The following is a 26589-nucleotide window of genomic DNA, read 5'->3' as shown; positions in this document are numbered from 1 at the left end:
CAGAAACTATCCAAGTTTGCCAAAAAGTACATGGTGTGGCAAGCGATCTGCTCTTGCGGAAAGCGGAGCGCCTCCTTCGTGATGACCGGCACGGTAAACGGGCAGGTTTACCTTAAGGAGTGCCTACAGAAGCGCTTACTACCACTATTGAAGCAGCACGAGGGCCCGACCATCTTCTGGCCGGATCTCGCTTCGTGCCACTATTCAAAGGACGTGTTGGAGTGGTACGAAGCCAACGGGGTCACCTTCGTGCCAAAGGAAATGAACCCGCCCAACGTGCCGGAGCTTCGCCCAATAGAGAAATATTGGGCGATTATGAAGCAAGCCCTCCAGAAGAACCCAAAAGTTGTCAATCGGAGGCGGACTTCAAGAGAAAATGGATTTCTGTTAAAAAAAAAACTACAACCTGACGTTGTACAGAACCTTATGGACGGGGTAAAGAGGAAGGTGCGAGCATACGGGCTTGGGCTCGAAGTATGAATAAAAAGAAAATGCCAAAAGTTGTTTAATAGTTTTTATTTTACTGTCTAAAATTTTCAAAAGGATCGGTCTACTGGGCGAATTTCTACAGCGTTTTCTCCGTGATGGAATTTGATGTGACACACCCTTTACTATGTCTGGTACTTCTCAAAGAACGAAAAAAAGAAAGAACTAATTACATTTGGGAAAACTTTTTCACAGCACAAGCCTTACATTCAAAAGCACACCGCGACGCGACAAACGAAAAATGCTCGCACTGCTGCCTCTGCCAATATCATTATATTCAATTTTCTGCCAATATTTGCTAAATCAAATAATGTTCTTTTCAAATCCGCGAACTTCCCCCAGCCCACGTTTCGAAACAGAGCAAAGAAACGATTGTCCACTCTCATGAGTCAGGTTGAGTCAGAATTCTCGCGAGTTTCAGAATCGCCTCTCGAAACCTGACTCGGAACTCTCGCTAAGCCGCGCATAAGTGGCCCAATTGCGAGGTACTTCGTCCACTCGACCCCGAAAGGTGTGTGTGTGACAGAACATTCGCTGCGCTTGCGTTCAACCACACAACGATTGCGTACAACTTATGCACATCGTTGTGTGCAAGATGTGCTAGATAGAAGTCCGTTTTATTTGGACTGCTACCCTCCGAAAATAAATGAACTTGTAGCACGACTGCTATAAGTCTAGGTCTCCTTTTATAATGAAATTTATCTTCGAGTCAGAAAATTTTGAAAAATGAATGTGTCCGGCATCTTTGAAAAAAATAAGATTGAGTTGGGAAAGACGGACACTTGGCGGGAAAGATGGACACTAACTGCAAATTCAAGTGTACTCGATAAGTTTTGAAGGTCTTCAAATATGCCTTAAAGATAATGTAACAAAAAAGCTAGACTAAAATCACCTAGAAGGGTAATTCTAATTTTCCCATTTATTTTTGTCTAAAATTGCTTCCGGCATTCGGAATGACAAATTCGGATTACGTTTTTAAAGCCGCTCGTTCATGATATGTGGTTGCACTTGCAATTGTAGTTAGTGGGGATCTGTTAATGAAAGAAGGAGGAGATAACCTAATTGTTTTCAAAACAAAAGGTTTTTTCTTCGTCGGTGGAGTGTCCGTCTTACCCGACTTGATTAGTATATTGTGTTTGTCAATATTTTCGGAGTAAAAATGAGAAAACTTCACCGCTGATTCGATAAACTGGAAAAGAAGTGATGGTAAACATTCACGTAACGAAACGTACTCCAAAAATTACTCGGTAACAATGAGAACCTTATTTTCTGCAGATGAAAACTTACATCGAGCCGCTCTTTGTAGATTACTTTTTTGTTTTTATTTACAATTTTAACAGAAGGCCAGCTAGGTGTACACAGTAAGTGTCAAAGGTATTGATACACTGTGTTGCAAGTTTGTGCATCATTTAAATTTAAAATAAAAATGTAATTTATCAATTATACAGGGGTGTCCGTCTTTCCTTCCGTGTCCGTCTTTCCCGATTTCCCCCTACTCCAAATTATTCAGTTGCATCCTCTTGCTTCAACCCTGTCACGCAGCTTTCCAGTATCATCAAGTCTATCCACAAAAATGGTGCAACATCATTCGACCTCTCCACCAACAGCAGCAGCAGCATAAATCGTGCCTATGCCCCTACGATGCGCGAACAGCGCGCACTACCTTCCTGCACTTCAGAGAGACACACCGAGCTCGAAAGTAGCGAAGGAGAGCAGCATGAGAAGATCAAAGAAAAAACAAAACTAAAAACTCGACTCCACCAAATAGCGTATCAACATGTGAGCTGGGAGCGCATCTTCATCCTCCTCCAGCGCGGCAGCGGCAGTGGTGGCCATACAACAAGCAATGACAACAAATTGTGTACTTCGCATATTTTGCGATATCAACCAGCTGCTGTTGTGTTGTTGTTGTTGTTGTTGCCATTGCCGTTGGTTATCTCCGAGAGACAAATGTTGCAAAACTGCTTGGCAGCGAAGGCACTGAGAACACGTGAGAGGGAGAAACCGCGCGCTGAGCATCGCATCGGCATCATCTTCAATTCAGGGGTCTGCACAGCGCGCGCGATCAGACACACAACACGAGCGAGCGACAAGGCGAAACATCTGAGGGCAAAAACGAGGCAAATAATGTTATGGGGTTTACCTTGATTTTACTTATATGATTCCACCAGTCGTGATTTGACTCTTCTCCATTACACATCTCTCGGGCTCGGACTCTGGTTCTTTGCCGCTGGTGTTGCTCAGAGAGTTCGATGTTTTGCTGTTTGTTTTTTTTTTGTTTGTTTGTATGTTTGTTGTTTTGGCGGTTTCATTTCGTATCGTTTCGCTCAGGGGACGGAGTTCCTCGCTGGCAGGCGCGCAAGTCTCTCGGTTAGAACAAGTGGCTCGCAAGGCTTTTTGCATTGTATTTTTTTGTTTTGTTTATTTCACTGTGCCATCGCTGGTATGATCGTGAAGTGTTCGCTCCTGTACGGGGAGAACTTCCTGAAGAAGTGACCTTGCCATGAAAAGATCGTGAAGAACGGATTCTGTATGTTAAACGGCTCTGATGGAATAATGAGGATTTGTACGCGCATGCGATGGTTTTAACACACGAAGCCTCGAGCAAACGGGAGAAGAAGATTTATGCTAATAAAGTGATCTCAGTCAATCGCATGACGAGAGCAGGGAATGATTATCAAAGGGATTAGTGTCAGCTGTTAATTGACCGACAGAGCAACGATCCGGTGGACCTTTTGCTTTGCGGTGGGTAATGCTCACGCCAAGCGACACGTGCCTTTGCCTCTCCGGAGGTTTGCAACGATAATCACAATAAAACAACGGGCAGAGGAATACCCAACACGGAGTGCATAAATTGTTCTTTATTTGCTTGTACTGGCATCCCCATTACATGGTGTTACATTTCATTATCTTGTACAACGCCGCGTCGAATGTTTTTCCCGTCGCCAGCATTGGCCCTGCTCGGTCCGGAGTGCGTAGTGTAACAAAACAGAGCCCGAATAGTGTTGAAACAAGCGCTCTGGGTTAATTTTCGCTGAAGTGATTACCAACAACATTATCTAGTGCGGTGAGATTTATTAACTGGAGCCTGTGTACTCTCGTGTGCCGCGGTGATATCGAGCTAACCAATCCCAAACAAGCCGAGTGATCCGAGGAAAGCTATCCTCTTTGTTGATACGGATCTCTGGTGTTGTGCCGGGCACATTGTCGTGGATTTTGTGGTTTTTGTTTGGGAAGCTGCCGAGACAAGGTATATGTTTGGGTGCCTAATTAGCGGAATTGACAAGTGGAAGGTTTGCTTTGTAGTGTTTTTTTCTTCGTTGCGTTGGTCGTTACTTTTGAAGTGCAAATAACTGGAGAAGAACACGCTCTTGGGTTGACGCTTCCTGGGTTGTGGAGATCCTGACAAGAGATAGAGATACAAGGTAAGTGAGTAATGTTCCAAGTTAGATTGTTGGTCGGTAGCACTTGATCTATTTCGGGGTTGCGATTATGGCGCTCTGTGGGGGTCTGGGACCAGAACGTGCTGAGTAAACTTGAAGCAAGCGCCAACGGGGTAAATTTTTGGAACTTTTGCAGTGGGAATACATGATAAATCAGACTTCCGTCGGAATGTTTACCTTTTCGGAACCTACATCTGTTACCATAGTCATCGAAGTTAGCATCGGAAAAATCACTTGCGGAATGCGACGTTGAATCTTCTGATGATATATTTCCGGGACGAAGGGACGAAAAAATTGAGTCAGCTTACAGTCTGTGTATGGTACATTTGAATTATGCTATGTAGATACGCAAAGATAATGTAATGTGCGAATGTGTTTTTCTCAGCTCAGATTTTTTTAGTTAAACCCGGAAAGAAACAACATCTCCTATAGACGACGCTCACAACGAAAGGGTTAATAAAACATTTAAGTTATACAGCAAAATCTTTGTCACTGGTTTTCCAAGACTTTGATTAATAAAACCAAAAGAAATTTTGCTAAATTATGTTAGTACTTTTTATTGCTGTTGCTTTTCATTTGAAGTTTGAGAGAAGAGTAAATAATTTTTGGAAAATGTACATGTCCTATCTGATAGTATTAAATCATTTTAGAATTTACAAAGAAGTGATATCATCTGAACATGTTATATTATTTTTATGTTAGTAATCATAAATTAACAACAACAATGTTTCAAATTATCATTGTATTGCTTGAAACTCTTACACCAAATTCGGACATAAATATTCAACAAATTATATGTGATTTTCAACAAGGCTGTATTTTGGAACATATTGATAAATTCATTCTTTATAACGGATAATTTTTTGCTGTTTGTTTTATCAGCGCGCTGTTTTTGACAGATTTCGAGTGATTTGTGGCATGTCAAAATTAAAGTTGTGTAATTTTCATTGCCATTTCATAGCGGAAAGACAAACAACGAATAACACAAATTATCGAATTTCATTACGATTTTGGTTGAAAGATTACTTTTTAATGTCTTTATTGAAGAGACTTCCAGCCGTAGGCTGGTTCGTCTCTGCAGTTTAAAGAATACGTTAATAAGTAAAATTGTCGTATTTGGTTTGAAAAAAATGTCGTATTTGGTGGGGAAAGATCTACATGAGCTATCTGTAAAGGCAACCGTGAGAACACCTTTATATTAATCCAAACTGGTCATACATTTCGTGATTCATCGTATGTTTGATCTACTGTATATATTGATACCTGGCGTTGAAAAATCTCCTCGAGCAACCTATGAATACCGTAACACGCGGAAAAGATAGATCTCTATGGGTAACTTAAACCTGGGATACAGATACATTCTGGTCGGAGTTAAAAATCAATATTCAATGAATTTTCTAAATTATCAAAATATTATCCTTGTAATTGTCAAGCATCAATCCTTGCCATTTATGTTTTCAAGATTATTTCATGTGACTACGACTACGACTACGTTTAGGTGACCCATAGCTGAAGTCCTTTCACCCGAATAACATTCACCCGATACATGTTTACCCGAAGCACATTTACCCGAATGACATTCACTCGAATGTAACAAATACCCGAATGCAACATTCACCAGAATGAATGTTCATCCGAATGAAGAAGAAAAAATTCTTCTAATTAGATTATGAGTTTTGTAGAATCTCCTGTTGATAAATAAAATTGAATTATGCGGGTTCAAAATGAGAGGAGAGACGAGAAGAATTGATTGCGCCATAGGTTCATCGTTTCGTGTGCCGGGATGGCATGTGTCACCGTCTTGTTGAAACCCCATATGTCAATTAGATTTGCATGCATGCTACCAATCACCAATCAGTAACGTTGTTCTCACCTTCATCCCTAAATAATACGGGCAAATGAATCTTCCGAACCACAGACACCTCCAACCAGAACACTTTTCGAGATGCATAGTCAGCTCTTTTCATTTTTCATTTCTGTTTTATTTTATTTTGAGGGATTGAGCTCAAAAGCTCATCTTTTAATTATCAAACAGATTACATTAAATCCTACAGATGTATGTATCTGTATGTATATATGTATAAACTTAATCTAAATTTACACATAAACAAATTCATAAGTCTAACATGGGACACATTAAAATCAAAACAACTATAACATCTGTTGAACGTTCTGCACATGCTAGTTATCAGCTCACTTGCGTCGTAGTTTGTACGAAAGGCCGCGATGGTAAAAAAATAGTAGGAACGTAAGTTTACGCGTCGCTTCTTGTATTGCTCGTTGCTGCTTATCGGACCAAAACCGAAAATTTTGGTTATTGACGTTATTATCTCTAATGACAATTTTTTGATAAAATAATAATAATAATAATAAAACATTGGGAAGATTTTTCAGCAACGTCGTGACACTGAAGATGAAATATCTCCATTATAAAAAGATCAGTTGCAATGGGCAAGTCGGGAAACTATAGAATGAAACTGGTGTATTCAAAATATTATCAACGTTTTTTCACATTGCCGATATTTTTAGATCTTTTGATTGTGTCATTTGATTGAGAAAATTTTCGTAATCGCTAGGTGATGAAATGTCAGAGTTTCTTCGCCGCACATCCTGCCCCGGAAGCGATCACCGAAGCGTATAGAGTGAACCATTCAACACAATAATTGTTGGTATAGTTCAAAAGTGCACGAATGATAATTATAATGCAAATTAAAATACCAAGCGTGATAATGCCCAGCTATTAACATTGTTCAAGAGATAAGGAATTTTCGTTATCTTTTTTCGGATGTTAGGAATAAAGTGAACTGTTCGGGTATTTTTGGTTTTTTAGGTTATATTTGTAGATGTGTTTTCCATTTTTTGAGCGGACGAATAATTATTATTACGCTGTTGGCAGCTGGCAGCGTATACGCTGTCTGACAATCGATACCTTGCTGGTGGTATCGGTTGTGAAGCAACGAGGATTCGTAGAACCAATTCCAATGAAGTGGAGGCGATCTTGCATCGTGGTAACATCCATACCTCTCACGCAGAGATCACGAGTTCAATTCTCACTCCCGACATTCTTCCAAAAATGGAAGTAAAAGTGACGAACCGAAATGTGTTTTCACTATAATAGAAAACAAAAAGTATTCCAGAGATTATTATGAAACCTTAGGATAATACCTACAGCTTTACATAGGAGTTTTTCAAAATACAAAAAATTACCAAATTTATTTTTAATGAAAAATCGATTTGAAAGCTAAGAAAAAACGGAAAAATGAGATGTCAAAAAACGGCTATGTTAGATAATTCATTTTTACAAGTTGATAAAACATTTCAGCCAAATCGGTAGAGTAGATCCTGAGATATCGTTACCATCAGCTTAAAAAAACATCAATTCGAAAAAAACGCGTTTAACAAATCGTACAGCAACACTAAAGGGTGTGTCACATCAAATTGCATCACGGAAAAAACGCTGTAGAAATTCGCCCAGTAGACCGATCCTTTTGAAAATTTTAGACAGTAAAATAAAAACTATTAAACAACTTTTGGCATTTTCTTTTTATTCATACTTCGAGCCCAAGCCCGTATGCTCGCACCTTCCTCTTTACCCCGTCCATAAGGTTCTGTACAACGTCAGGTTGTAGTTTTTTTTGAACAGAAATCCATTTTCTCTTGAAGTCCGCCTCCGATTTGACAACTTTTGGTTCTTCCGGAGGGCCTGCTTCATAATCGCCCAATATTTCTCTATTGGGCGAAGCTCCGGCGCGTTGGGCGGGTTCATTTCCTTTGGCACGAAGGTGACCCCGTTGGCTTCGTACCACTCCAACACGTCCTTTGAATAGTGGCACGAAGCGAAATCCGGCCAGAAAATGGTCGGGCCCTCGTGCTGCTTCAATAGTGGTAGTAAGCGCTTCTGTAGGCACTCCTTAAGGTAAACCTGCCCGTTTACCGTGCCGGTCATCACGAAGGGGGCGCTCCGCTTTCCGCAAGAGCAGATCGCTTGCCACACCATGTACTTTTTGGCAAACTTGGATAGTTTCTGCTTGCGAATCTCCTCCGGAACGCTGAATTTGTCCTCTGCGGAGAAGAACAACAGGCCCGGCAGCTGACGGAAGTCCGCTTTGACGTTGGTTTCGTCGTCCATTACCAGGCAATGCGGCTTCGTCAGCATTTCGGTGTACAGCTTCCGGGCTCGCGTCTTCCCCACCATGTTTTGCCTTTCGTCGCGGTTAGGAGCCTTCTGAACCTTGTATGTACGCAGGCCCTCCCGCTGCTTGGTCCGCTGGACGAATGAACTTGACAAATTCAGCTTATTGGCGACATCCCGGACCGAACTTCTCGGATCACGTCTAAACTGCCTAACTACGCGTTTGTGATCTTTTTCACTGACCGAGCATCAATTTTTTGCCGTTCTTCACCTTCCGGTCGATGGTTAGGTTCTCGAAGTATCGTTTTAGTACTCTGCTGACCGTGGATTGGACGATTCCCAGCATCTTACCGATGTCCCGATGTGACAACTCCGGATTCTCGAAATGAGTGCACAGGATTAATTCACGACGCTCTTTTTCGTTCGACGACATTTTTCCAAATTTACAAAAAATTGACTGTGAAGCATGACCAACGTGATCTATACACTCTTATCGGATTATAAGCGAAAGCTAAAGATATAATTCCTAAAAATTAAATTTCTACAGCGTTTTTTCCGTGATGCAATTTGATGTGACACACCCTTTATACAAGCAAACCTTTTTTTGTGTGGGGAATAGGGACCGCATAAAAAAATGGTATAAAAAAAATCGTGCAAAACTTCACCAGTAACTTTAAAAAACCGTGTTCGGTACACATTTTGAAAAAAACTTTTTTTGTGCGGTAGATAGGGACCGCATAAAAAAAGTTTCCCTGAAGAAATTAACTCAAATCCACGCCGTTCACCGTTCAATTTCCTTTTGTTTCCCTACTTTACGATGGCACAGTTTGCCTTTTCGGTTGCGCGTGGCTGTTTTGTGCTTTTAGTTGCATGTCCAAACGTGATACTGTTAGATATCATGTCATGCAAAAACATAGAAAAACTTAGAGCATTTGATGGGAGGAGGGGAATGATTTCAGAAGTGGATAATTGAGACGCAAATATGCATTTTTCACACTGAAATGCATACGAGGGTCACTATTTATATTTCGGGAATTGGCAACACTGATGTCATGTGAGTCCATCTGACGGTCCCATCGTAAAGTTTGACATTTTTGACGATATACGTACTCAGTACATTTTGTCATACGGACGCTATTTGTTTATTTTATATTTAGTTGAAAGTTTGGTCTCGGCAAAAAAAATGGAACTGAATCGTGAACATTTTCGTGCGATGATTTTTTACGACTTTCGACGTGGATTATCACAACAAGAGTGCGTCAATCAACTTAATTTGTCTTTTAGCGATTAAGCTCCATCAAAAATCACTGTGTATCGCTGGTATAGTGAATTCAATCGTGGTCGTAGTTCGCTGTCCGACGAGTTTCGTGAAGGTCATCCAAAATCGATTGTAGTGCCAGAAAACATCGATGCTGTGCACGAAATGATTAAGCAAGATCGTCATGTAACCTATTGTGAGATTGAGGCATCCCTAAGCATTAGTTCCACCAGCATATATGCGATTTTACATGAACACTTAGTTATACGAAAATTATGTTCACGTTGGATCCCACATAATTTGACAATCGCTCAAAAAAAAAGGCTCGTGTCGATTGGAATAAATGCTTTGAAAATTGGTTTAAGCGCAAAAGTGTATCGATCATCGTGGCGAGTACTTTGAAAAACAATAAAAATATATTCGCAGCTTAACTATTTGTTTTTGTTCATATTCCCGAAATATAAATAGTGACCCTCGTATAAACCATCGAAAAATACTAAATGGACGATAACTTCGTCAATTATGCTTCTTTTTATATAACGCACAAAAAAAAAACCGCACAAGAACAGAAAACCGCACAAAAAAAATCGCACAAAAAAATTCGCACAAAAAAACCGCACAGAAACAGGTTTTACTGTATCCCTTCAGCCATTATATGTGAAACCGATATAGTGGCTCATAGATTTTCGTGAAAAGTGGTAGATTTGTTCTTTATCGCACAATATTAGACCTGTATTTTTATTTTTTTATTGATGTGCTAATTTCTAATTTTCCATTTCCATTTTGAAAGCCGAGGTTTGCATAGCATATCCAAAAATCAAAGTCGTGTCGTTTTAAGTTATGATTTTTCATATTTAACCGATAGTCCAAATAAATAATTTTTTGCCTTTTCTTCCAAAAATGACTCTTTTAAAAATTCATAACTTTTGAACTGCTGGATCGATTCAGATAATCGAAATATTGGAGCTAAAGAGCTTGTCTTTTTTGGTAAAATATTACACTTGTGAAGAAATTGGATTCTAGTCGCATATATCTAGATGCATACAAATAATGAACGAATACTGAAAACAAGTTAAATTTGAACAATCATAACTAGAAAACTAAAAAAGACACATAATTGATTTCGGGATATATTGTATAGAAAAACCTCAGCCTTCAAGAAAAAATAAGAAAATATATATAGCGCTCTCTATCTTTAACCGAGAAAACTATGAAGAACTAACACAATCAATAGTCACTCAAACGAACATCCGAATTGATCGCAAATGTAATATAGAAGACTAGATCACCGGCTTCAATTTTATATGTCGATCATCTAAATCGGTCCAGCAGTTCGAAAGTTATGATTTTTTTCAAAAAAGTCTTTTATTGGAGAAAGGAGGAAAAGTTTGATTTTTTAACCATTAATTTGAAAATTCATGACTTAAAAACGAAAGAAAACACATCTCTCATTTTTGTATATGTTATGTAAAAAATCCTCAGCTTTCGAGAAAAAATATAAAAAAAATATAGCGCCCTCTAGCCACGAAAACAATAAAAAAACAAATACAATCAATAATTACGAAAACAAAATCCAAATTTTTGACAAGTATAATGTTTTTTCAAAAAAGTTACTTAATTTGCTTTGATATATCGATCATCGGTACAGTAGTTAAACAATTATGAATTTTGGACAAAGGGCGAAAAATTGATTTTTCGGACCGCCCTAAAATGGAAATCGGCACCATACGGAAAAAAATAAAAAAAAAATACGAGTCTAATATTTTGCGATAAAGAAAAAATCTATCACTTTTCACGAAAATCTGAGAACCACTATATCGGTTTGGCATGGAATGGCTGCCTTGAGGTGACCTCATACTTTTGGCTGTAACTTTCCAACGAAATCAAATGTCGAAAAAAAATCTTTCAGGACAACATTTTTGAGGGTATAAGAATCCCAAAAATGCAAAATAAAAAAAATCGAGTTTTTCGACCATCCAGACCGGGGTCCCCCCTTAAATGTTGTAACTAAGATGCGTTTTTGAAAAGCTTTTGCAAATAACTCTTCCAATGTTTTGAGTCCTATGTCGCCCCGATTATCTTGTGGACAGATAACGTATACTTCGAGATAGCTAATTCGCAGTGCTGCATTTCAAATAGCTTTGGATGGATGAATGTGCCACAAAATCTTTCGGATATAACTTTAACATCATCATTAAACATCATGATACAGATTATCATTATATCATTAAATAGACCAAATTATGAGATAGGATCGAATCCAATTGTGAACATTATCATAAAGTGTGGAACGATCAAAATTTGGTCTGCATTAATTTGGAGTACAGCAGAACCCCGATTATCCGCGAAAATGACCTTCCCAAAATTTGCCAGTGAGTGGTAGGTTTTCGTTCTTTTTGTTTTGGTCATGGCTATAACATTGTTCACGCCATTACAGATGAATAGCTTAACGATTCTCGTATTGATAAAACATAGTTTTCATGTCGATTTTTTTTTTTGCATTTGCACCCCATTATTAGTCATTTATTGCGCTATCCGCGATTTTTGTGATCCGCGGTGACCTTGCAAAGCTATTTCGCGGATAATCGGGGTTCTACTGTATTAACATTCGGTGTGCATTTGAAAAAAAAAATAAACACCTCACCTTTTGTAGGTGTGTGCGAGTGGAATTTGAATTGAAGAGAACGCAAACAACTGTGGATAGCAAAATAGATCTACCCTAAATGTCACTCCATGACTTCCTGAGTCTATAATTGAATTAATGCTCTGGATTTTTTTATTCAGTGGTTTCAAGATATAGAATATCCGAGGCGGTTGATTCATTACGAGTCCCATAGTAATTCTATAGTCCTTCTCTGAATATCAGTATAGCGGTAGTCTCTTGCTTTTATGTTTTGATTCTGGCTTTTACATTATTTGACCACTGGTGTACTTCACCTTACAGTTATTACGTTATCAGTGATTTTCAATTATTCACGGTAAACTTGCCACATACATCAACGAACAATAGGGATTCTAGTGTACTTTAAAAAGTATCTCTAAGAAGACTACTCCATGATTCCGAAGAGCTCACCTAACCGATTCAACGGCTACTCACCGGTTTGAAGCCCTCATATTGGATTGTCCAGTGTAAAAAATCAAGTGAAATTGTTATATGTTTCCTTTTATTTATGGGGGGTTCAAAATGAAAGGGGTGTAAGTGACATCATCGATTCCTTTACATCGACTCCCTCTTTTGGTCATAACATAGCTGCAAATACATTCCCAGCTGTATTTGACAATGTGAAAGATAGGTCTGAACCTGATCTACCTGATTCTATAGCAAACTCAAATTGTTGTGATGAAAAATCTTTCACAATAGAATGATGGTCATACATAGTTTATTTCTGAATGAAGATTGTAGGTTATCATTTATGAAAACTTCCGAGTGACCGTCACGATGTTCAATCAAATCTGTTGATCTCAAAACAGCGTTCATCGTATCGTTGCTGAGCCGATTTCGAAGCTTATTTTTGTTCTGATCATATTCAGAAAAAAATCGCTTGACAGTTGCCGAGGAGTAAGGCAAAGAAGGCATCAAAACGCCGAAATGTGAGCAAACCGTCAACGTTTTTTAGACATCCAATATTTGTCCACTAATCCTGCACATGCTCGTTTTCTGAAACTGTGATTTGTGTTACGAAGTAATTTTACCTTTAGGATACGAAATTCATTCTCCAGATCTTGTATTTTCCCGTCGTAGAACCCTGGAAACGCCTCTAACACAACGAATTTCTTCCTTATGAAACTGATCAATCATTGCATTGTAAATGCTTTTGATGATCAGCAGCACCAAGCGACACTGCGGTGAAAAGTTGTCATGTACATTAATGTTGTTTCGTTGTAATATAAGAAATTTCACACGCGGAAAAATCTGTACCACTCTGTACTTTTTGACGAAAATCTGGAAAGGCACAGAATATGTGCCTTACCAGATAAATCTGTACGTTTGGCAACACTGGTCCCGACTTTCGCTACAGACCTGTTCTGCTAAAAAAAATCGTTCAAATGGTATCGGATTCGCCGGAACGTACAGTCTTTCTGGAACTATTTCGCACGGAGTCGCTCATGTTTGAAATTGTGGCTCCGCCGAATACTTGTCTAGCTCAGTGATAGCGGTAACTTTTGGGCTATGTGATACTAGTAGTTTATCGTTCAGTTCATCTAACTTCTCGCACATAGATGACGGTGCTTCTTCACTATCGGTTTATGGTGGACAAAATTTTAGCATGTTTTATTGTTCGTTCACCTGTTATCCAATTGCATTTGTGTTGGACAATTGTTTTGGACAATTACCTTGTTATATAGCTTTCCATCCTATCCTATATTTTTCATAAGTGCTTCTTATTTCTTCATTCAATTGATCGTAACATATAATTGTGATTAAAAAAAAAGAGAAAAATTGAGATAGAAAACCGTAAAGCTTTACGTTTACTTTAATTTAACCGAAGGGCCATCCTCTAAATATTAGTAACTCACTAGTATTCCGTAATAATCAAATCTTATTATCAGCGTTTGATTTTATTTGACAATATAGCACTTCTCTCTACAACTTTTTAGTTCTGGTTGTAATAATCTGCGTGTTTGTGGCACTAGACTGCTAATGTCTTTATAATCGAATTTTGTGAAGTTGAAGGTGGAAGGAACCCATTGTAGTAGTATAGGTAAAACCACGTGTAAAAATGGGGCATAATGTTTGTGAGAGAAGAGCAATTTGCTTCGTTTGTTTTGTTTTCGTACGTAAATAGTTCAATTCACTTATCAGACTGTGTGGCGCTTCACTGACACGAGTCTTGGAATACATTTAAAAAAAAAATAACTGATGTTAAATGTATGAACAATTGCAAATATAAATATATATAGAAGGTGTATTTGCATATGATGTAAAATTCTGATTATACGCTAGCGTAACATGAGCAAATTTATAATACATGCGAATTGGGGCTGTTTTGGTATCAACAAGTTCTTCTGCACAGTAACTCGATGTTGATAATCTATATATATATATATATATATATATATATATATATATATATATATATATATATATATATATATATATAATGGATTTCTGTCTGTCTGTCTGTCTGTCTGATTCTTATGGACTGAACCGATCGACATGAAAATTGGTATGTAGGGGTTTTTGGGGTCGGGGAAGGTTCTTATGATATTTCCAGACCCCTCCCCCTCTCTGAGGGGGGGCTGTCATACAAATGAAACACAAATCACAGCATTACTCGAAAGTTAAACAAGCAAACCGAACCAAATTTGGCATGTGGAGGTTTTAGGGTGCAATAAATGTTTTTACGGTGGTTAGACAAACCAACCCCCTCTTTACGGGGGGGCTGCCGTACAAATGAAACACAAATTTTTGCATAACTCGAGAATTAATCAAGCAAATGCAATAAAATTTGGCATTTGGAAGTTTTAGGGTGCAATAAATGTTTCTATGGTGGTTAGACACTCCACCCCCTTTCTAAGGGGGGCCGCCATACAAATGAAACACAAATTTCTGTATTACTCGAGAATTAATCAAAGAAATGGAACGAAATTGGCATGTGGAAATTTTAGGGTGTAATAAATGTTTCTATGATGGTTAGACACTCCACCCCCCTCTTTAAGGGGAGGGGGGGTGTTTAGGCTATATCTGCATAACTCGAAAACTAATTAAGCAAATGGAGCCAAATTTGGCATGTGAAGATTTTAGAGAGCACGAAACGTTTTTATGGTGAATAGACACTCTCCCCCCCTTCCCCTCAAACATTTATTCCATGTAACGGAGAAACATGTTATTTGCAAGTGGTTGAAAAATCTTAAATGAGAATTGTGTCTGAAAAAAATCTGATATTATAATGATCAGTTTTGGTAGAAGTACTAAGAACTTTTTAGTAAAAGGTAAATTCAACGGGATCGATTAGAAGGTCAATCAATGAACAGTTCTGCGATTGGACTCATGAACTTGCGCTTAGTAAGAAAACGTGAATGTTTGAAGGTATTGATAACAAATAACAAATTTTGGGCGGGACGAAGTTTGCCGGGTCAGCTAGTTCCTTAATATTTTCTTTCGTTGATCGTATTTTTCCGCACATTCACATTGGAGAGCCTTAACCCTTCTCTTCGTTGGTCGAGTCATTTTGATGGAATGTAATACTTTTCCGTTTACAGCAGAGGCAGCCGTGGCAGTGTTCCGAGCTCTGCAATACAATTTTCATAATCTATGTTGAAGTTGCTAAAACTTATATTATAGGCCCACTAAACGTAAAAATAATAATGGTATTGATGTCAACATAATTTTATTCTATTGATTTTTATGACATGAAACGCTATGACTCAGGAATAACATTTCATTGAGTGGTTTTTATAGCTGTTTCGATGATGTTGTCTGGCATCAGTGTCGAAAAAATAATGATGCTTTCAATTGAAAATTGAAAAATGAAAATTTAATATTCAGAGCCTTAGCTCGAGTTTTCCGACGTTTTTCACTATACAGTGCGACAGCAGATGAAAACTTCATATCTTGTGAGTAATCGATTAGAGTTTGGTTGATATTACTTGATGGGAAGTGTACGAAAACGATCATTTTCTTCACACTGTTTCGCAAAGTTATTGATTTTCGGGCGAGGGGTAAGGGAGGGAGATGAAAGAAATGAGCGCCATTGTGACAGTCATTTGTGGCTTCCTTCCACCTTTACCTTAAGCTTCTCAACTTAATTCCAGTGATGTAATCCTATCAGAAATAGTATATATAACAAAGTTTCTGCTAAAGGCTGGTAATAATGCAGAAGAGATTTCAATGAAATGAAAACAATATCTGTTTCAAATAAATAATAGAAAAGGTTCATACCCCAGAACACTGACCACATTCGAGCATTGTACCTGGATGAGCACACGCCGAGTCATTCGTCAAAGCCACCACATCAAAGCGTCTTCCGTCAGCGCTCGAAAACACACAATCTTGCTATGGTCCGTGCTAAAAATCTATGTTGATGCGGTTGTTTTCGGCATTTCGTCTCACACTCCCCAAAATCAATCCAAATAAAGAGCCCCAACCATTTCACATGTTATCAGCAAAAATAAACACGCTACACGGCTTCGACTAGCTGTGACATTTCCCACGATCGAACATTGGTGAGCAGTACATGGGGCCGCGTTCGTGGCCGTTTAGTAAGAGCCTCATCTGTGACTGATCTGGATTCCTTTTCCGTTGTCCGTTGTCCGGGAGGAACGTGCACATTGTTTACAGTGGTGTGCTCGTGAGGCTGCGGAAGGGTGGGTCATTAGTCATTTCAGAATTTACATTTCTTCCCTCGTATAAACAAAACGAAAATGACCCGACGTGTGCCTTATGACGGCAAAACGAGAATGTGTCCCAAGAGAGATAAAATTTTACTGCCGAAAGGTTCGAAATTCCAGATCGTTGTGGTGGGAACGAGGATGGCCAGTTCATGCATATTTGTAACTGTTTAACAGTATCAATTTTGTGTCTCAAAGTTTTATTTGTTTTTGCGGCACAATAACAAAGCGGATTTTTGGGAGGTATTTTTGATCAATGTCACCCACCTGTGAGAAACTGTAACACATTTGCATAGTTTTAGCGCCTCATCAGAAGAAATTCGATCGTAAAAACATCTCGCCTAATTTATGGAATTACGGAAGAGATTTCCTAGACTGACCGTACCGACCGAGAGGATCAGATTACACAATCTGCACAATCTGGTCGCGTAAATCACACACACAAAACCCTTCATTTTCCTCCATCGGAATATTCAAACAAATTGCCCCGACTGTGAAAGGTTAATTTATTTCACCATCGTTGCACTTAGCCATAAAGAATAACTATCGGCGCAGTGGCCAGCGTCAGAATGCGACGGTTTGCGGCCAGCAACGGCAGCAACAGCTACAAATCAAATCTAGCCACTCGCGGGGATTGCTTAGGTCCCCCACGCCTAGTTCACGCTGTCGCCGTCTGACAAGCTCACGGCACGAAGGTACAGGTTGATCAGTATTCCACATTCGTTCACGCACTCAAATTAGCAACACTGACCTAATGCCCGCACAAGCAGTCGACGTCGCCACCGCCCAGCAACGAGTGAGCGCCGCGCTGCGCTTTGCTCGCCATCAATCAAAGAGCAATATGCAACGGAACGCCGCCGTTTTCCCCGCCACGGGAACGCCCAAGTCCAAGGGAATGTCCAAGAGGAGGCGGCAGCGGCGACTATCTCGTGTGTTCCTGATTGCAGCTGCCGATGTTATCACTGCGGCACTTGATGCGTCTGGCGTCAACCGGGATTGAGAAGTGTGTTTGTATTTGCCGAAGAACTTTGCTCGAGTAGGAAGTGACAGGGTTTTAATATTTAATATTTACCACCCGAATTGAACGAGGTTGAGCTGAAACAACTGAAAAACTAACTATTCCACAAAGGTTATCATGAACGTAGATATCAGCAGTGTTTATTCCCTCGTCAAGAATGATAGAAGGATGTAATATTGTGTATTTAGTAATGTATTCGTGAAGAATTGAGTGATATTTTTTAGTCTGTGAAAAGTATGATGAAAACGCTGAAGTGTGTTTAACAGAAGCAACTATCTATCTGAAGGCAAGCCTAATGAACATTTATTGCATTCGAAGAAGGATTGAAAAATGTGGAGTAAAATAGTTTTAAAAAATAATTAAATAACATAATTCAAATGATTACAGATTTGTATTGAAGTTTGTTATTGATACGAAGTATTGATGAAAACAATTGAATCTAATCAGTCAAGGAACTTCCCGGGTTGGAAATTTTCTTGACAGGCCTTGTGAAAGCTTTGGATCTGAAGTTGAGACTATGATTATGTCAATGTCGATACGGATAGAAACATTGTTTTTTTTACAGTTTTCGCCAATTTATAATGTTCGATTAATAGAAATTCATGCCTGCAACAGAGTCAGTTCGTTTTTGTTTTTGCTTTATAATGCTGGTCTCTTAAATTTTATGCAAACATACATACTATCTATAAGATAAATCGACCTGTTCAAACCTTTGTAGTATGAGGTGGGTCATCATCATCATCATCATCATCTAGGCAATTATCTAGCTACGGATTATACTGTAATAATATAAAAAAAATAATGATGGTCCCACCTCATTCCCCTACAAAGGTTTGAGCCGGACGAGTTATCTTTAAGAATTACTTATAAGAATTTCTTTTGTATTATCAATCTGAACCAGTAAAAAAGATAAAATAAGAAATAAACGAACTGGTTGTGCTACAGACATAGACTCTAAATTTGATTAACTTTATAAAGCAGCACGCGAGCTTTCTTATTCCGTGGCATGTCAAGAAAATTTCCAACCCGAAAAAATCCTTGACCGATTGGGAATTGAATCCAATACCTATGTCCGTATCAGCCGTGAATTTACAAGAGCATTCCCGCTTTACTAGATTCTCGATAACGGTCTGCTAATGCGATCGTTTCCGACAGCTGAGCATCCCCAAGTCTAATTCGAGCCAACACTTCAGGCCCTTCATATTCTAAGGATAACATTCCCACTGGAACTCGCAATCAGATCTGCCGCACTCAGAAAAAATCTCGTTATAACCATTTATTCAACAAATGAATTTACGAGTATTCCAATTGGGCTATCCCCAGCTACATTCCGGTTTTCGCATCAAACCCCCACGAAATGATGTTAGCTTATTTCAAAACTGATAATTCGAAAACTGATATGCCCTTCATTACTTGGGTTATACACATGTCCGTTGGAACTCGCAATCAGATCTGCCTCAACTCAGAAAAATCTCGTTATAACCATCTATTTAACAAATGTGTTTACGAGTATTCCGGTAGGGCTATCCCCAGCTTCGCTCCACTTCCAATTTGTAATCTCTTGTAATGAGGTTCATCCTAAATTGTTCATGTCTGTTTACGCGCGCTATGCTCAAACTATTGTAGACTTCGCAATTTAAAAAAAAAATCTAATATAAACAATCTAGCAAACTGAAAACAAACTAAATACCATCATTATTATAGTATTTAGACAAAAAGAAAGAACAGAAAACATTCAACATAAAAAAGATAATATATCCGTCATAACTTCGTCAACATGCATACATTTATACTAACTAACAAACATTTCACAAATCCGGACCATTCTTCAAATATTATTTACATATGTTTCAGAATTTTCTGAGGCTTGTTACTGTCTTTGCTTCATTTGGCAGTGAATTATAAAGCTTATGACCTTTGTAAAAAATAGAATTTTGTGCACAGGACGTCCGGAAGTTCAGAGTTCTGAGGTCACTTGCTTGCCTTATGTTATACTGGTGTATATCTCTTCCATGAGTTATTGTGTTTCGTAAATAATTCGGTGTCAAACCGTTGGTCATTTTGAATATTAACGTGAGCGTGCAGTTTTTAATACGCTGGCCGACAGACATCCATTGTAGGCATTCTAACATAAATCTTCGTGGAGTTAGTCTATCGCATCTCAATATCAAGCGCATGGCTTTGTTCTGTAAAATTTGCATTCGTTGCAATTGTCTCTTGTTTGCTAGGAACAACACGGATACACAATAATCAAATCGTGGAGGTCAAAAATCGATTTATCCTACAAAGCACTCCATATTTTTGAGCTGCTTTCTTTATGGTGTAGTTTATATGTTCGTCAAAGTACAGCGTTTGGTCCAAAACAACACCAAGATATTTGATTGATGATGCCCCCTCCAAAGATTGTCCATCTATATTTATATCAAAACCGCTACTGTCTATAATACGTGTCGATACTACCATGTATTTTGTTTTGTTTATGTTTAGCTTCAGTCTTTTCCATTTTAGCCAGTCATCTAGATGTTGTAGTTCATGGTTCATATTTCTGTAACAGTCTTGCAAGGTATGTGCTACAACGAATATCACCGTGTCGTCAACGAACAAGTTCACGTCACTATTGTTTAACACCTGTTTGATATCATTGATATACAGCAAGAACAACAATGGCCCCAGAACACTTCCTTGAGGCACACCCAGATTCACTGGTTCCGCTGCAGATTTACAGTCTCTGTAGAGAGTTATCTGTGTTCGCCCGTAAAGGTAACTTTCAAACCATTCTATTACAGATCCTGACACACCATAATTGGAAAGCAATTCGACAAGTTTTCTCCGATTAATTGTTTCGAAGGCCCTTTTCAAATCAATAAATACAGCCAGAACTACTTTCTTTTCCTCTATTGCCTGTTTCCATTTCAGTAGCAACAAATTGAGTGCCGTTTCACATGAATGATGTTTTCTGAACCCAGATTGTTCTTCAACCAGAAATCCATTTTTCGTTACATGTTCCAAAAGTTGTTATTTAATCACTATTTCTAGATTTTTCTCGTACATTGGTAACATGTTTACAGGTCTACGGTCTTCCGGTTTCGACGATTCCGGATTTTTGGGAAAAGGCACGACAACAGATTTCTTCCAACTGTGCGGGCATTCGCCTCGGAGAATCGACTCATTTACTGTGTATAATAGGCGCTGCTTGATAACATCAAAAGCATCTACTAGTACTCTTTTGCTAACTTCTTCAACTCCTGCACAATTTTTTAAATCCATCACCAACCTCTTCAGTGTTTTCATGTTAATGGTTTTGAAGTATCTCATTTGTGCTGACAGGCTTGGGAATCTAAAATTTAGCTGGTCCAATGGAGAAACAATACTTTGATGAATTTCTTCTACACTAGACGTGAAATATTTATTGAGTCTATCTGCTGTTTTGTTGCCACTGTCCGTATCACCGTCAAATACAATGCCATTGTCGTTGCTACCACCCGGATTACATAACAATTTAATTTTTTTCCACATCTTTTTCGGATCATGTTGAATTGTTCTTATTTCATTCTGAAAAAATTATAGGAGGTTGTGTCCAAGATACGACCGCATTGTTGACGTAGAACTACGCTGTTATTTTATATAAGTCGCTTGTTTATACCTTCGGATATTATTCTATAATGCTGTGAAATTTTAGAAACAACTGCTTAGTAGAATAATCTCTGAAATGATTTTTTCATTGTAGAATCAGTTGACGATAATTGATTGATGATTCATTTTTGCCCTCGCAAAACAATCGTATGTCGCAATTTATTTCATGTCAATGCATTGAAAATTTACCTCGAAGGCTATTCTGGTGGCCTTTTTCAAAATTTATATAGACTCTGCTACAGTCGATTATATATATGCGCTATTCTCAAAAGAAATGCTTCTGTTAATATTACTGGCCTCGAAAAGAGTTGCATTACTTTCTCATGCTCGAGAGAAGCGCAGCTGTCACCCTTAGTGGAGGAAGTTATACTACTGGCAAGCAAAACCTTATCACATACAAAATTCCAGAACATTTACTTTCTTGATGACTAAACAGGAGAAATAAACTCTTTTTGTTAATAACAACCTCTAAAACAGTGGCAATGCTTCATTATGATCAATATTAGCGCAAATGCAATCCTAGTTGAAGGCAGTTTTGCGACTGGCACGCGAACCCAAATAACTTATAACATTCCAGTAAGACATTCAAGATGCTTGGTATTCCCAAATAATTTTTTGGTGCACAACCTTAACGTCTGCTTCGCCATAACGTCAGTTTAATGAATTGATGCATTCTCAAAGGCACCAACGAAACCCTTATGAAGACGGAAAATAAACAATATTAACTGCTTGGAAAAAGACTGAATTATGCCACACAGCCTGTACTCTGCTGTAACACCCATCGATGCGAATTCGCTGATGAGTTTGTCAAGAGCGACCGCCTTCACCACCAGCGGGGGGAGCTTGATTTTGGTTGCTGCCTGGGTAACGGCGTTTATATTTTCGACCGACGCGCCGAAATCGCCTACTTCGCTGTTGTTCGGTGCGGTGTCACATTTGCGAAGGCTCGGTTCAGTGCGAGCGCTTTTCACTGCACCAACACCGCGTGCATCATTAGATGACGCTTACCTCGAAATTTTATTGCCCCTGGCAATGCGTTCGTTTTTTGCAGGGCTCAAGCCTGCCTTCCTCTTCTACTACGCGAAGCGTCCAATTTATGACGCGGAAAGAAGAACACACGATACGAATAACGCGAAAAACGAACAGAAAAATCAAACCACGATTTCCAAGTTGGATTACCACTGGTGGGGTCCAATCTTAGATCGAAGCGCAGCGAAAGCAAAGTGAACTGGATTACTCAACAGTCCAATGCCGAATGAAAGTTTGCCTCAGCGAGATCCACTGTTTATACTCTAGGCAAGTATTTCCCTTCATTCTTCTTCATTTTTTTTGTTCACGGAGACTTTAAATCATACGATTTACCCTCCGTTGGTCGTCGATAAGTTGCTCGTTATTGATATCTCTGTTCGGGAAAGCACTCAAATGGACAGAACAAATGTATGGGAAAATAGAAACACTTAAAGTTTTCATGAATTTTAACCATTTACTAACCAGGGGATTCTATTGTATGGCATATGAAACAAATCTTACGGAATTTCCGATTCGTTTAGTATGTAAATCGCCAAAATCCGTTCGCGGCAAAAATAGTTATTAACGTTAACTTCATTTCATAAAAACGTGACCTGTTTTCTGATTTGATACCCTTAATGAAAGACGTAATTCTACGTCAAAATATATTTTTAGAGTTTTTCAGTTCACGTACGTAGATATTTCTCCATATTCTGTACGCATTCCAGTGTTCAATGTTCTTGGTACGTTTCGATGTTATCAGATATTTATCACGCTTCCTTTTGATGGATGCCAACGTAGCATTATACCATTGTTCATTTTTGGAATGTCGCTGTGTTGGATTGCCGGATATTCTATCTGTCACTATCTGTTTCATTGAAGAGCAGAGTGCTTCTTCTAGATTCTTGGCTACATCATGAAGAAATATTTGTTCTTCAATGGGAATTAGTTTGTACCTTAAAACAAATTGTAATGCAAATTTCGAATAACTCTTCCAACATTTATACGGTTTATTCTGTCTTATTTCAGATATATCAACATCAAAAGTATTCGAAATCATACCAATTGTTTCATGATCCGAAATTTTGCTACCATGAGGAATTTCAATTTTCATCGGCAAAATTGGTGAAAATCAGATCAACAGTCGTCGATGGTGTTCTTGTAACTCTGGTGTGATCGACAACTCTTTGTTTGAATCCGGTGACTTGAGTGATAGCTTTTAATTTGGCGGATTTGTATGCTCTGCCCAATCACTGTTGAAATCACCAGTGATCACTATTCGTTTTTGTTCATGTATTAGAATTTGTTGTAGCCATACATCTTCTAGAAATAGTAAGAAGTCTTTGTCGCTACTACTGGGTGAATGATATATTCCAGTGTAGATTCCAGCTAGTGTGTTACCTTGAACTTCTACAGCTAAAAACCAGTTATCTCTCCGTGTTTCATTCGATAGCTCTTTGAATTTTAGCGAGTTTGAAATGTACATCGATACGTCTCCAGTATGCACTGATCTTGGCAAGCAATTGACCATCGTGTATTGAAAAATATTAAATCCATTGAACAATTATTCAGATTTTATTTTATTTCTTTCATTTTACTTGTAATGGATATTTCAATAGGGACGCTACAAAAGTAGATCGTTAGGGACAACAAACGACGCCATATATTTTGTCGTTCTCTTGAAATTTCACTTCAGTAAGAGTTGCCATTTCATAATGGAAAGATATACGATCCAACAACGAGTCGAGATGTTTAAAATTTACTACCGAAGTTCGGAGTCAATGGCCTCAACTTTAAGAGCGCTACGTCCAATTTATGATCGTCATAATCGTCCAGCCAGATCAACAATTGAGCGTCTAGTGGGAAAATTTGAATCCACAGGCACAGTACAAAATGTTCCCGTGCCAGTGAGACAAAGAAGTGCCCGTAGTGTCGATAATATTACTGCCGCTAGCGCATCAATTGAGGAAGACCCGAATTAGTCTCTCACACGTCGTTCTATAGCATCTCTGTGACGTCGTTGTGGCGAATTTTGCGAAAAGATCTTGGCCTACATCCTTACAAGATTGAATTGACGCAGAAACTGAAGCCGATTGACCACCAGAAGCGTCGTATGTCCGTGAATTGAGCAGAGCAACAACTTGAAAATTATCCGGATTTTCATCGAAAAATCATCTTCAGCGATGAGGTCCAATTCTGGCTGAATGGCTTCGTCAATAAGCAAAATATGCGTTATTGATCAGACAGCAATCCACACGTACTCCATGAGACACCATAGCATCCCGAATAAAATTACGGTTTGGTGCGGTTTATGGTTCGGCGGCGTCATTGGACCGCACTTCTTCCGTGATGATCAAGACCGGCACATTACTGTGAATGGGAATCGCTACCGCTCAATGATAACCGAATATTTTTGGCCGGATTGGATGATATGGAGTTGGACAATATGTGGTTTTCAACGGCGCCACAAGCCACACAGCGAATTTAACGATCGATTTTTTGGAAACCAAGTTTTGTGATCGTGTTTCTCACGAAATGACCCAGTCAATTGGCCGGCTCGGTCGTGCGATTTGATGCCGTTAGACTTTTTCCTGTGGGGCTACGTCAAGTCTATGGTCTATGTCAACAAGCCAGCGACGACTGATGAACTTCGTACGAATATCGAACGTGAAATTGCAGCAGTATCGGCCGATTTATACTTGAAAACCGTCGGAAATTGAGTTCTGGACTTCTGCAAGCGTACTCGTGGTGGCCATGTAAAAGAAATCGAGTTCCATACATAATGGCATCAAATGTACTTTCACATGAATGAAGAATTTCATTGATATCCAAAACCGTTTTTTTTGTTGAAAAAATTTTGTGGCGCTCTTATTGAAAACCCCGATAGCAGCTTGAATTTCAAATGAATTGGTTGCCTAGGAATTTGTATTAAGACACAGAAGTTCTTCTTCTTTAACTTAAATAAATTACTATTTTGAAATAGTAGGTATTGGATGAGATAGGTGTTGCGAAAGGTTTTGTTGCCTATTATATGCAAGAACTACCGTTTGTGGTGTTTCTAGAAACATTTGAATTCTACGACGATGATTAAAAATAATCATTTCTCACAGACAACATAAAAATTATTTTTATTGTAATGAAATCAATCTTTGCATGTCGTTTCCGACAGATTACGTTTAACATAATAACTTCGGGTTCGCTTAACTTCTCTACATGTAAAATAAATAATAGGTTTGGAATTTCGAATACCGAAGCACAGAATTTGAAATTTGACTTCTCTTATATTGAGTTGGAGAATAAGTTCGTAGCGTTCGTTTTTATATTGAACAAAACAAATATTATATCAATAAGTTAATCACTTGTACATTCGCCGCGGTTCATTTTTTCCGCTAATCTACGACTGGTTTGGCGACCGTTCTCCTTCAAAAGTAATTTGAGACGTTCTTCATCGAATTCAGAAGGGACGTGTCATCCACGTCAATGTTGCCATTTTTGAACATTGCAAACCATTTCCGTGCTGGAGATCTTCTTTATACACGTCGCAAATGCCCCAGGCTGCAGCTTCTGCAGTTTTGTGACCTCGATAAAAAGCGAAAAAGAGCAGGTGTCGAAAATGTTGTAATTTTGCCTCCTGGGTATTTTATTTCTAAGCCTCAAAACTAATAAAAAAATTAAATAACTCAAAAATGCAATTGAAAATCTGGATTACGGTTCCATAAAATTCAATTCTGTCTCTTTCTTTTTATTTTTTTTAAATATTCTTACTATATAATCTCTTCTTATTCTCGTCATCTAAACATTCTCATTCATTCCATTTATTTTATTATTTTAATCGGTTCATTCTGTTTATTCAGTTCTGAGACGAACCATCCCAGGAGGCTGAAAGTCTTAAAAATAAAGAATAAAAAAAAAGTGTATTCAGTTTATTCAGTTCATTCGGTTCGTTAGGTTTAATAAGTTCATTCAATTCATTCAGTTCATTCAGCTCGATATACTTCTCCTTTTTCATAATTTTCATCATTTAAGACGACGAATTTAGTTGTAAAATCGTAATCTTGCTAAGAGATCGGCTTTTTCATTTCCATCTATACCGCGGTGACCAGGTACCCAGTAGAGTAGTGCGGGGCAAAGGTGCGCACGGGGTAAAAGTGCGCATTGGCCAGTGTATTCGTTTGATACATTATTATACCAGCAGCTCAAACATATAAACAAGATACATTTCATGAAAGTGGCAAAAAAATATAAGGTAAAATAAGTTTTGCGATGTTTTGATCTAATT

The 26589-nt window shown here is 38.5% G+C and overlaps 1 protein-coding gene across 2 annotated transcripts in view; it reads left to right on the top strand.

The window, feature by feature from the left end:
• Positions 1–2671: 2671 nt before the first annotated feature.
• Positions 2672–26589, top strand: part of LOC129770255 (protein embryonic gonad-like) — a 311635-nt gene continuing 287717 nt past the window's right edge. For both annotated transcript variants that reach the window (XM_055772967.1, XM_055772966.1), the window contains exon 1: positions 2672–3911. The gene's annotated coding sequence lies outside the window, so the exon portion shown is untranslated. The remainder of the gene's footprint in view (positions 3912–26589) is intronic.

The sequence above is a fragment of the Toxorhynchites rutilus genome, chromosome 2 (genome assembly GCF_029784135.1).
Source record: "Toxorhynchites rutilus septentrionalis strain SRP chromosome 2, ASM2978413v1, whole genome shotgun sequence".
NCBI classification, from domain to species: domain Eukaryota; kingdom Metazoa; phylum Arthropoda; class Insecta; order Diptera; family Culicidae; genus Toxorhynchites; species Toxorhynchites rutilus.
Note: the sequence above shows the minus strand (reverse complement) of the source record. Positions and strands in the feature narration are given on the sequence as shown.